At 48.0% G+C, this 11,106-nt stretch overlaps 1 protein-coding gene across 2 annotated transcripts in view; it reads left to right on the forward strand.

Moving 5' to 3' along the window:
* The window catches only part of LOC135879283 (uncharacterized), an 88,732-nt gene extending 78,563 nt beyond the window's left edge, over positions 1–10,169 (forward strand). For both annotated transcript variants that reach the window (XR_010561447.1, XR_010561448.1), the window contains one exon: positions 9,606–10,169. The gene's annotated coding sequence lies outside the window, so the exon portion shown is untranslated. The remainder of the gene's footprint in view (positions 1–9,605) is intronic.
* Positions 10,170–11,106: the final 937 nt, after the last annotated feature.

Raw genomic sequence — 11,106 nt, forward strand, 5'->3', positions numbered from 1 at the left:
CTGCTAGCCATCCTCGTCTCCTGGCTGCTTGCCAGAAGACGGTGCAGTACAACTGCTAGCCATCCTCGTCTCCTGGCTGCTCGCCAGAAGATGGTGCAGTACGACTGCAGGCAAGACTGAATCTCCATGATATGAAACTTAAAAAGAGAATGACTGAGGTCGGCTAAAAGAGCACCCAGGAGACGACGACGACGGCTACCAGTCGTAATGCACCATCTGCTTCCAAAAGGCAATGAGCTGCTGCTGTGTAGCAATGCAGTGCCAAGTCTGCCAGCACCCAGGAGACGTACGGTGACGGTGAGCTGAGCGGGCTCCATGCTTGCCGTGGTATGGCGTCTGCACGGGTAACCCAGGAAATAAGGCTCGAAACGATTGTCTGCCATTGCTTTCACGTAGGGAGGGGGGGCCTGATGACATGTACCCAGAACCACCTGTGACAATGTTTTTGACCCGTCAGGCATTGAGAGCTCAACCCAGAATTCCAATGGGAGGTGGAGACTGCGGGAACTGTGGGATAGCTACCACAGTGCAACACTCCAGAAGTCGACGCTAGCCTCGGTACTGTGGACGCACTCCGCCGAGTTAATGGTCCTAATGGTCTTGGAATGGGGACACACACAATCGACTGTATAAAATCCATTTCTAAAAAATCAACTTCTATAAATTCAACCTAATTTCGTAGTGTAGACATACCCCTAAGGAACCTCTCCAAGAGGTGGTAGCTGGGTCAATGGAAGTTAGCTGTGTCTACACTAGGGGTTAGGTCATGAATTTTTCACACCCACAGAGCGAGATAGCTAGGTCAATCTACATTTTAAGTATAGACCAGGCCCCAGTCTTTTCAGTCTCTCATACAGAAGTCTCCCCATACCCCTTTCTGAATTCCTCCTATTCCTGCTACGGCTTTTCTGACATAGAGTGACCAGAAGAACTGAACATAGGATTCCAGTGATTTATATAATGACATGCCAATATAAGCTTAATAATTAAACATAGTAAGAAGGACTGAACCGGAACATATTTTTATTTGATAGCTTGTATCTAAACTGGATTTGACCAGTCTTCACAAAAGCACTGAATAGTGTGAAATTTTACTTGCACCTATTTGTTAAATACTTCACCCACACCTGCATCGGAACAAAGACAGAAGGCTGAACTTTTTGCATAGAAGGTGACTTTTCACACATAAGTGTAACAGTAATCCTTGTGGCTTTTGCAGGTTAATACAAAGCTCCAGCACTATAAAGGTGCCTTACATTAGGTGCCTTTCAGTAAGTGGAAACTATAAATTTACAAACAATGAACAATGGCTAATCAACTTACAAGGAGTGCAAAGGAAACCTGCAATGAGTTTATTTCAAAGGTATCAAAGGAAGAAAGAAACTTGGGCTGTGAATAGTACTGTTTTGCTAATCTGATCAACATTTTAGTGGCAGTAAATCACAGAATAATTTCTTCTGACTTTTCCTTTCATTGCCATACAAATCTCTCTAGAACCGGTGAGGAAAAATATTGTTAAAAATATAACTCCTGATTTGTATAAATTCAGATTGAAACTGAATCCTTAATCCTATTTTCCTCTGTGGAATATGAGTAACTCACACTGAAGTCAATAAGACTTCGTCCACACAGAGAATTTTTGGACCCATAATTCCAAATGAGTACAGCTATACTCGTGGTAGTACCTATGGAAGCTGTAATGTAGACAAGCTCAGATGGAGTTAAGTTTCTTTGCAACTGTTGCCTAAAGAAAACCCTACTGTAAACACAGCCAGAGAATGAGTGGGGGAAATGGTGCATTTTCTAAACTAGGGAAATATCTCCAAAAAAATTGAATCAATTTTTAAAAGCAATTGGACCTGTAGTGTGGGTCCAGGCCTCTGGAGTCTGCTCAACACTGCAGCTCCAGTTAGCTTTAAAATCATAGAATCATAGAATATCAGGGTTGGAAGGGACCTCAGGAGGTCATCTAGTCCAACCCCCTGCTCAAAGCAGGACCAATTCCCAACTAAATCATCCCAGCCAGGGCTTTGTCAAGCCGGGCCTTAAAAACCTCCAAGGAAGGAGACTCCACCACCTCCCTAGGTAATGCATTCCAGTGCTTCACCACCCTCCTAGTGAAATAGTGTTTCCTAATATCCAACCTAGACCTCCCCCACTGCAACTTGAGACCATTGCTCCTTGTTCTGTCATCTGCCACCATTGAGAACAGCCGAGTTCCATCCTCTTTGGAACCCCCCTTCAGGTAGTTGAAGGCTGCTATCAAATCCCCCCTCATTCTTCTCTTCTGGAGACTAAACAATCCCAGTTCCCTCAGCCTCTCCTCATAAGTCATGCGCTCCAGACCCCTAATCATTTTTGTTGCCCTCCGCTGGACTCTTTCCAATTTTTCCACATCCTTCTTGTAGTGTGAGGCCCAAAACTGGACACAGTACTCCAGATGAGGCCTCACCAATGTCGAATAAAGGGGAACGATCACGTCCCTCGATCTGCTGGCAATGCCCCTACTTATACAGCCCAAAATGCCGTTAGCCTTCTTGGCAACAAGAGCACACTGTTGACTCATATCCAGCTTCTCGTCCACTGTGACCCCTAGGTCCTTTTCTGCAGAACTGCTACCTAGCCATTCGGTCCCTAGTCTGTAGCTGTGCATGGGATTCTTCCGTCCTAAGTGCAGGACTCTGCACTTGTCCTTGTTGAACTTCATCAGGTTTCTTTTGGCCCAATCCTCTAATTTGTCTAGGTCCCTCTGTATCCGATCCCTACCCTCTAGTGTATCTACCACGCCTCCTAGTTTAGTGTCATCGGCAAACTTGCTGAGAGTGCAGTCCACACCATCCTCCAGATCATTAATAAAGATATTAAACAAAACCGGCCCCAGGACCGACCCTTGGGGCACTCCGCGTGAAAAATCCTTTCAGTCAAACAGGTTCATCAATGCTTAGAATCCATGGGGAAATTTTTCCCAGTGTAGACCAGTTTTTAGTGTTACTCATACCTTTGCAGTGGGCAAATAGGGTCCTTGGAGTTTAGCTGATCTACTGAGCACTCTGTCAATGATGCATCACTATGGCTAGCTGTTTTTTGGCTCACTGAACAGTATGGCATAGTTGCTGGCATTTACAATGTTTTCAAGGCACAATTCTCCCAACCCTCCCACCCCCCCCAACAAAAAACTGGGGTCCGAGCTCCTAGTGGCCAGAGGGTTGTGTGCATACTCAACTGACTTTTACACGATTTTTAATATAAATCACAATTGTCAGTAATTATGGTGCCCCCACACACACACATGATCCTCTGTCCCCTAGCACCCCACTCCCTTGACAGATGCACCATACTTGCAGCTGCTGTCTTGGATGCAGGAGGCCTATTCACCTGCTGCACCCTCCCCCCTCCAATTGCCTTCAGTGGGCTTTAAGTCAGGCCCCAGATGATGCCTTCAGTGCAGCTTCCATTTGTAGTTTTAAAATATTTATTTCACACAGGCAGTACCATTGCTACTGCTCTGGTTAATGTCAGTCAGTCACCAGCAGAGCAACTGTTCAGCTTGAGCTCCACGTTGCTGTACCTCTCTGGTCCTAAGGCAGGCAGCAATACACACCCGGTTGCCATGTTAACAGTAAAATGGCTTCACCAAGAATGACCGACAGAGCCACAACAGAAATGATCCATAATGACATACAGATGTCAAATAAATAACAAGAAATGGCCAGGAAGGGAAAATTGCCAACAGCATAAAATAGCTGGGCTGAGATAAGCTATGAGCGCTGCAAGAGCCCTCGTGGTTGGTAAGAAGGCTTGTGGTGAAATCCTGGTCTCTATTGAAGTCATTGGCCAAACTCCCATAGACTTCAGTGGGGCCAGGATTTCACCTGTCCCATAGACTTCACCTGTGGACTGGATTTCACAGCCTCCATTTTTTTAAAGTGTCTATTAATTTTAGATGCCTCAGTCTTTGGCTGCCCAGCCTCAGAGATTCAGATGCCATCACAATTAGAGGAACACCATTTTGGAGATGCAGCCAGGAGAGCAAAGACTGTGGCAGCAAAGGGAGCCAGGTGGGCAGGAGGACCCTGAGGACTGGATACCAGACAACATATATTTAACAGCTGCAGTAGTACCAGTTTAGGAAAGAAACTACAGCTGCCTATCAGCTGTGCCGAGCTGAAGAGTGGCATAACAGCCAACAGGGAGCTGCTAGGAGAGATGTGTCTGGAGTGGAGGAACTGTAGAGTTGCAGGGTACAGACATCTGTCTGGAAAAGAGGGGTTGCAGCACAAGTGTGATGTGTGAGCTGTTCTTGTCATATCCCTTTAAACGTGGTTCCAAAATGCAAGGCCTGTACAGAAAGCCATTACAAAAGTATTGCCACATTGCCAGAGATAAGATGCAGCTATGGTAAATCCACCACAGTTCTTCCACCAGTAGAGAATTCCAAGGATGAAAGTGTAGAGGGGAAAAAAGTCACTTCCTTCCAATGTAACAAAAAAGTCAGGGTCCTAGTCTGGAGCTCAGTTTAACAATGGTTTGGCCTTATCCGCACTGAGCAGACAAATCATGTGAGAAACAGTTTGAAGATCCTTCCCTATACTTAGGGCCCTGTCAAACTCATGGTCCTTTTTGGTCAATTTCAAGGTCATAGGATTTTAAAAATCGTAATTTTCAAGATTTCAGCTATTTAAATCTGAAATTTCACAGTGTTGTAATTGTAGGGACCCAAAAAGGAGTTGGGGGGGGGGGTCGCAAGGCTGTTGTAGGGGGGGTTGTTGGGCAGCTGGAGAGCGGCAGTTGGTGGCCAAGAGCCCAGCTCTGAAGTCAGAGCCGCCACCAGCAGCAGCGCAGAAGTAAGGATGGCATGGTATGGTATTGCCACCTTTACTTCTGCGCTGTTGCCTGCAGAGCTGGGCCCTCAGTCAGCAGCCGCCACTCTCTGGCTGCCCAGCTCTGAGGGCCACAGTGCAGAAGTAAGGGTGGCATGGTATGGCATTGCCATCCTTACTTCTGCGCTGCTGCTGGCGGGGTGCTGCCTTCAGAGCTGGGCACCCGGCTAAGAGCCGTTGCTCTCCGGCCGCCCAGCTCTGAAGGCAGCTCAGAAGTACAGGTGGCAATACTGTGACCACCCCTAAAATAACTTTGTGATTCCCCTGCAACTTCCTTTTGGGGTCAGGACCCTCAGTTTGAGAAATACTGGTCTCCCCCGCGAAATCTGTATAGTATAGGGTAAAAGCACACAAAAGACCAGATTTCACAGGAGGAGACCAGATTTCATGGTCCCTGGTGCATTTTTCATGGCCGTACAGATAAATCATGTGGTATAGCAGTGTTTCTCAAACTGGGGTCACCGCTTGTGTAGGGAAAGCCCCGGCGGGCCGGGCCAGTTTCTTTACCAGCCCCGTCCGCAGGTCCGGCCGATCGCAGCTCCCACTGGCCGCGGTTCGCCGCTGCAGGCCAATGGGGGCTGCTGGAAGTGGTGGACAGTAAGTCCCTCGGCCCGCGCCGCTTCCAGCAGCCCCCATTGGCTGGAGCAGCAAACCGCGGCCAGTGGGAGCCGCGATCGGCCGGACCTGCGGACCAGGCCGGTAAACAAACCGGCCCGGCCCGCCAGGGGCTTTCCCTACACAAGCGGCGACCCCAGTTTGAGAAACACTGTGGTATAGTTTGTGTGTTCTGATTCAATGAACATGCCAGCACTTCTATGTCACAAATACTCTTGAGTGTGAAAATAAAATTCAATTTCTGTGAATATTCATGCAGATGACTGAAATTTATGTTTTGAACATCTGTGCCAGAACAACTTTAATGGATATATGCTCATGGAAAACAAACACAAAAGGGGCATGAACAAGGATGAATAAATTCTGTTAAGGATCTTAATTAATATTAGTAGGTTTTCTTTAATTGTTGTGGGTGGCATTTTGTGTTTGATTGTTTATTTGTTTGTTGTGTTTGATTTTGTTCCCATATTCACCTACCTCTGGTCTCACCTACTTTAAGTTACCTGCCTCACTAAAGATAGACTTTTGAAATATTAGATTTCCAACCTGATCCCTGGCACCACTGACCAGATGAGCACAGGACATCCCACTGATATATGTTTTATAAGGAGAACTGTAATAGATTCACCTCTAGTGTTGTGCATAAAATCATAGTAGGCAGAGCATTTTGAGGGGTGCTGTGCCTCAAGACCCTTTGGCCGAATGACCCAAAATGTGCATTGCTAATTATATCCCAGGCCCTCAACCATCATGGCAATTTTCAGTCCAATCTGACTATGTATATGGGTTTCAAAGCACTTTGAAAAATAAGAAACAAAAATATCCACTCAACTTTAGGTAAGGGGACCACCCAATAATAATAAGCAAGAGTGAAGCAAGAAGAGAGGAGAGTGAGGAGTTTCCTCACAAATGAAAGAAATATCAAGTCTTAGACTCCCATCTCCCCATTACCAGATATTACAACCATTAGGGGTCCACATCTTCAGTCAAAATGCAAAAACCAGCTCATTGCCTCCCTGCAACAGGACTGCTAAACTAAACTAAAGCCCTGTCTACACTAGAGAACTCAACTGTAACATTACAGTTTGTACCAGTGTGCCCACACTAGCTCTCCTTTTTTGGTTTCACACATTATACCATATCCACACCGCAGCACTCCTTACAGATACTACAACTCCCTGAAGTAGTTGCCATCATGTTGAAGGTATTGTGACAGACCCAGACCAGTGGGGTACAGGAGTCTGGTAGAGGGCAAATATACTGGTCACTGGATGAGTAGTTTTCTGTTCCCTGAGTGACCAGAGCAGGGGCTGCACTAGAGTAATCAGGAACCTGCTAGAACCAGTTAAGGCAGGCAGGCTAATTAGGACACCTGGAGCCAATTAAGAAGAAGCTGCTAGAATCAATTAAGGCAGGCTAATCAGGGCACCTGGGTTTTAAAAAGGAGCTCACCCCAGTTTGTGGTGGGAGTGTGAGGAGCTGGGAGCAAGAGGCGCAAGGAGCTGAGAGTGAGAGGGTGTGCTGCTGGAGGACTGAGGAGCACAAGCGTTATCAGACACCAGGAGGAAGGTCCTGTGGTGAGAATAAGGAAGGAGTTTGGAGGAGGCCATGGGGAAGTAGCCCAGGGAATTGTAGCTGTCCTGCAGCTGTTACAGGAGGCACTATAGACAGCTGCAGTCCACAGGGCCCTGGGCTGGAACCCGGAGTAGAGGGCGGGCCTGGGTTCCCCCCAAAACCTCCCAATTGACCTGGACTGTGGGTTCTCCCAGAGGGGAAGGTCTCTGGGCTGTTCCCCAACCCACATGGTGAAGCTCTGAGGCAAGAAAATCCGCCAATAAGCGCAGGACCCACCAAGATAGAGGAGGAACTTTGTCACAGTATATAAAAACTTATTAGTGCCTCTTCATATATTTGATTTGTTCCATTGCCTCCCCTGGGGATTCATGCATTGTGAGGGGCAAGTGCTATGGTCTTCTTCACTCTGTAGTGCCCACACACTATCCATACGCTTGCCAAGGTGGAGTGTCAGCAGCCTACCCCTGAGCTATAATCAGACCACCTGGAGCTTGTAGGCTTGTGGTGTAGTACAGTGAGCACCACTGCCTTTGGGAGATGGCAGTCAAGGAGGTATGGATATTGTACATTATCTGAGCTATCTGACCTAACATACCCAGGAGTATTTACATCACTTCTCACTCCAGACACCTCTACCTCTACCTACCCTGTTTCTGCTGTTTGCTTGTCTTCTTCCATTCCTCTATCTCCTCTCCTCTTGCATCTCTCTTAGCCCTGGTCTACACTACAGGGTTAGGTCGAATTTAGCCGCATTGTCGATTTTATAATGAATGCGTCTACACAAGCAACCCCGTTCCGTCGACCTAAAGGGCTCTTAAAATCGACTTCTGTACTCCTCCCCGGTGAGGGGAGTAGCGCTAAAATTGACCTTGCTGGGTTGAATTTGGGGTAGTGTGGATGCAAATCGATGTTATTGGCCTCCAGGAGTTATCCCAGAGTGCTCCAATGTGACCGCTCTGGACAGCACTTTCAACTCCAATGCACTAGCCAGGTACATAGGAAAAGCCCAGGGAACTTTTGAATTTAATTTCCTGTTTGGTCAGCATGGCGAGCTCAGCAGCACAGGTGACCATGCAATCCCCCCAGAATCGCAAACAAGCTCCAGCATGGAGCGAACGGGAGACACTGGATCTGATTGCAGTATGGGGAGAAGAATCTGTGCAGGCAGAACTCCGATCAAAAAGAAGAAATGCTAATATATATGCCAAAATCGCACAGGGCATGATGGACAGAGGCTACAACAGGGACACACAGCAGTGCCGCGTGAAAGTCAAGGAGCCCAGGCAAGCCTACCAAAAGACAAAGGAGGCAAACGGTCGCTCCAGGTCAGAGCCCCATACATGCCGCTTCTATGATCAGCTGCATGGCATTCTAGGGGGGGACCCTACCAGTACCCCACCACTGTCCGTGGACACCTGCAAGGGGGGAGTCTCACGCAACACGGAGGAAGATTTTGTGGATGAGGAAGAGGAGGAGGGGGAGGAGGAGAATGTGCAGCAGGCAGTGAATCCGATCTCCCCGGCAGCCAGGACCTTTTCATCACCTTGGAGCCAATACCCTCCCAAGGCAGGATCCCCGACCCTGAAGGCGGAGGAGGCACCTTCGGTGAATTCACATTTGTAACTACAGTACAGGGTTTAAAAGCAATAGTGTTTAATGTTTGATTTGCCCTGAAGACTTGGGATGCATTCGCGGCCAGTACAGCTACTAGAAAAGTCTGTTAACATGTCTGGGGATGGAGCGGGAATCCTCCAGGGACATCTCCATGAAGCTCTCCTGGAGGTACTCTGAAAGCCTTTGCAGAAGGTTTCTGGGGAGGGCTGCCTTATTTTGTCCTCCACTGTAGGACACTTTACCACGCCAAACCAGTAGCAAGTGGTCTGGAATCATTGCAGCACAAAGCATGGCAGCGAATGGTCCTGGGTTTTGATTGCATTCAAGCAACATTTGGTCTATATCTTTCTGTGTTAGCCTCAGGAGAGTGATATCATTCATGGTCACCTGGTTGAAATAGGGGAATTTTTGTAAGGGAACAGTAAAAGGACCCCGTTCATGCTGGGCTGTTTGCATTTGGCTAAAAGGGATCATCCCTGAGAATAGCCACGCGGTGGGGGGAGTGGTGAAGGGATCATCCCAAATAGCCACGCGGAGGGGTTGGGGGAGGTGTGTGCTGCACATCCATCTGAAAACCGCAGCCCCTCCTTTTAAATGGCAAACCCAACCGGCATTGCTTGCTATTGGAAAGGAGGGCACTGCAGTTTGAAACCATTCCCACATGTTATGAAGGCGGAAGAAGCCAACCCCGCATACCCTTTGGCTTACCATGGCTGCCTGGAAAGCGAATTCTGTTGCCCAGCCGTGTGTGATGTGTCACCATACCAGCAGGTACTCAATATAAAAGGCAAAATGCAACCTTGTACCTAAAGCACATGTGCTGTCTCCTGTGAATTGCTTGATTCACTGTGAAAGAGCCTCCCTTTTGTTCTCAGAAATGTATCATCTTAAATTTTACTCTCCCTTTTTATTCCCCCGCAGGTGCAAATGTTTCTATGCTCCCCCTATCATCTCCATCCCTGAGGTTATCGCAGATTAGAAGGCGAAAAGAACACACTTGCGATGACATGTTTTCCGAGCTCATGCAGTCCTCCCGCACTGATAGGGCACAGCTGAATGCATGGAGGCATTCAGTGACAGAGTCCAGGAAGGCATTAAGTGAGCGCGATGAGAAGAGGCAGGATGCAATGCTGAGGCTAATGGGGGAGCAAACGGACATGCTCAGGAGTCTGGTGGAGCTGCAGGAAAGCCAACAAGAGCACAGACTGCCGCTGCATCCAGTGTACAACCGCCTGCCCTCCTCCCCAAGTTCCATATCCTCCTCACCCATATGCCCAAGAACGCGAGGGGAGAGGCTCCGGGCACCCAGCCACTCCACTCCAGAGGATGGCCCAAGCAACAGAAGGCTGTCATTCAAACAGCTTTGATTTGTAGTGTGGCTACAATAAGCAATGTGGCCTTGTCCTCCCCTCCTCCCCCACATCACTCAGGCTATCTTATCAGTTATCTCCCTTTTTGTTTAATTAATAAAGAAAGAATGCATGGTTTCAAAACAATAGTGACTTTATTTCTTTTGCCAGCTATGGTCGAAGGGGGGAGTGTGGCTGGCTTACAGGGAATTAAAATCAACAAAGGGGGCAGGTTTGCATCAAGGAGAAACACACACAACTGTTACACCGTAGCCTGGCCAGTCATGAAACTGGTTTTCAAAGCCTCTCTGATGCGCAGCACGCCTACCTGTGCTCTTCTAATCGCCCTAGTGTCTGGCTGTTCAAAATTGGCAGCCAGGCGATTTGCCTCAACCTCCCACCCCGCCATAAACATCTCCCCCTTACTCTTTCAGATATTATGGAGCACACAGCAAGCAGCAATAACAATGGGAATATTGGTTGTGCTGAGGTCTAACCTAGTCAGCAAACAGCGCCAGCGAGCTTTTAAACATCCAAAGGCACATTCTACCACCATTCTGCACTTGCTCAGCCTATAGTTGAACAGGTCCTGACTACTGTCCAGGCTGCCTGTGTACGGCTTCATGAGCCATGGCATTAAGGAATAGGCTGGGTCTCCAAGGATAACTATTGGCATTTCAACATCCCCAACAGTAATTTTCTGGTCTGGGAAGTAAGTCCCTTCTTGCAGCTGCTCAAACAGCCCGGAGTTCCTAAAGATGCGAGCGTCATGCACCTTTCCCAGCCATCCCACGCTGATGTCGGTGAAACATCCCTTGTGATCCACCTGTGCTTGCAGCACCATTGAGAAGTACCCATTGCGGTTTACGTACTGGTTGGCAAGGTGGTCTGGTGCCAAGATAGGGATATGCGTTCCGTCTATCGCCCCACCACAGTTAGGGAACCCCATTGCAGCAAAGCCATCCACTATGACCTGTACATTTCCCAGAGTCACTACCCTTGATAGCAGACCGTCAGTGATTACATTGGCTACTTGAATCACAGCAGTCCCCACAGTAGCGTAGCTGGGGGGT

Source organism: Emys orbicularis, chromosome 5 (assembly GCF_028017835.1).
Source record: "Emys orbicularis isolate rEmyOrb1 chromosome 5, rEmyOrb1.hap1, whole genome shotgun sequence".
NCBI lineage: Eukaryota > Metazoa > Chordata > Testudines > Emydidae > Emys > Emys orbicularis.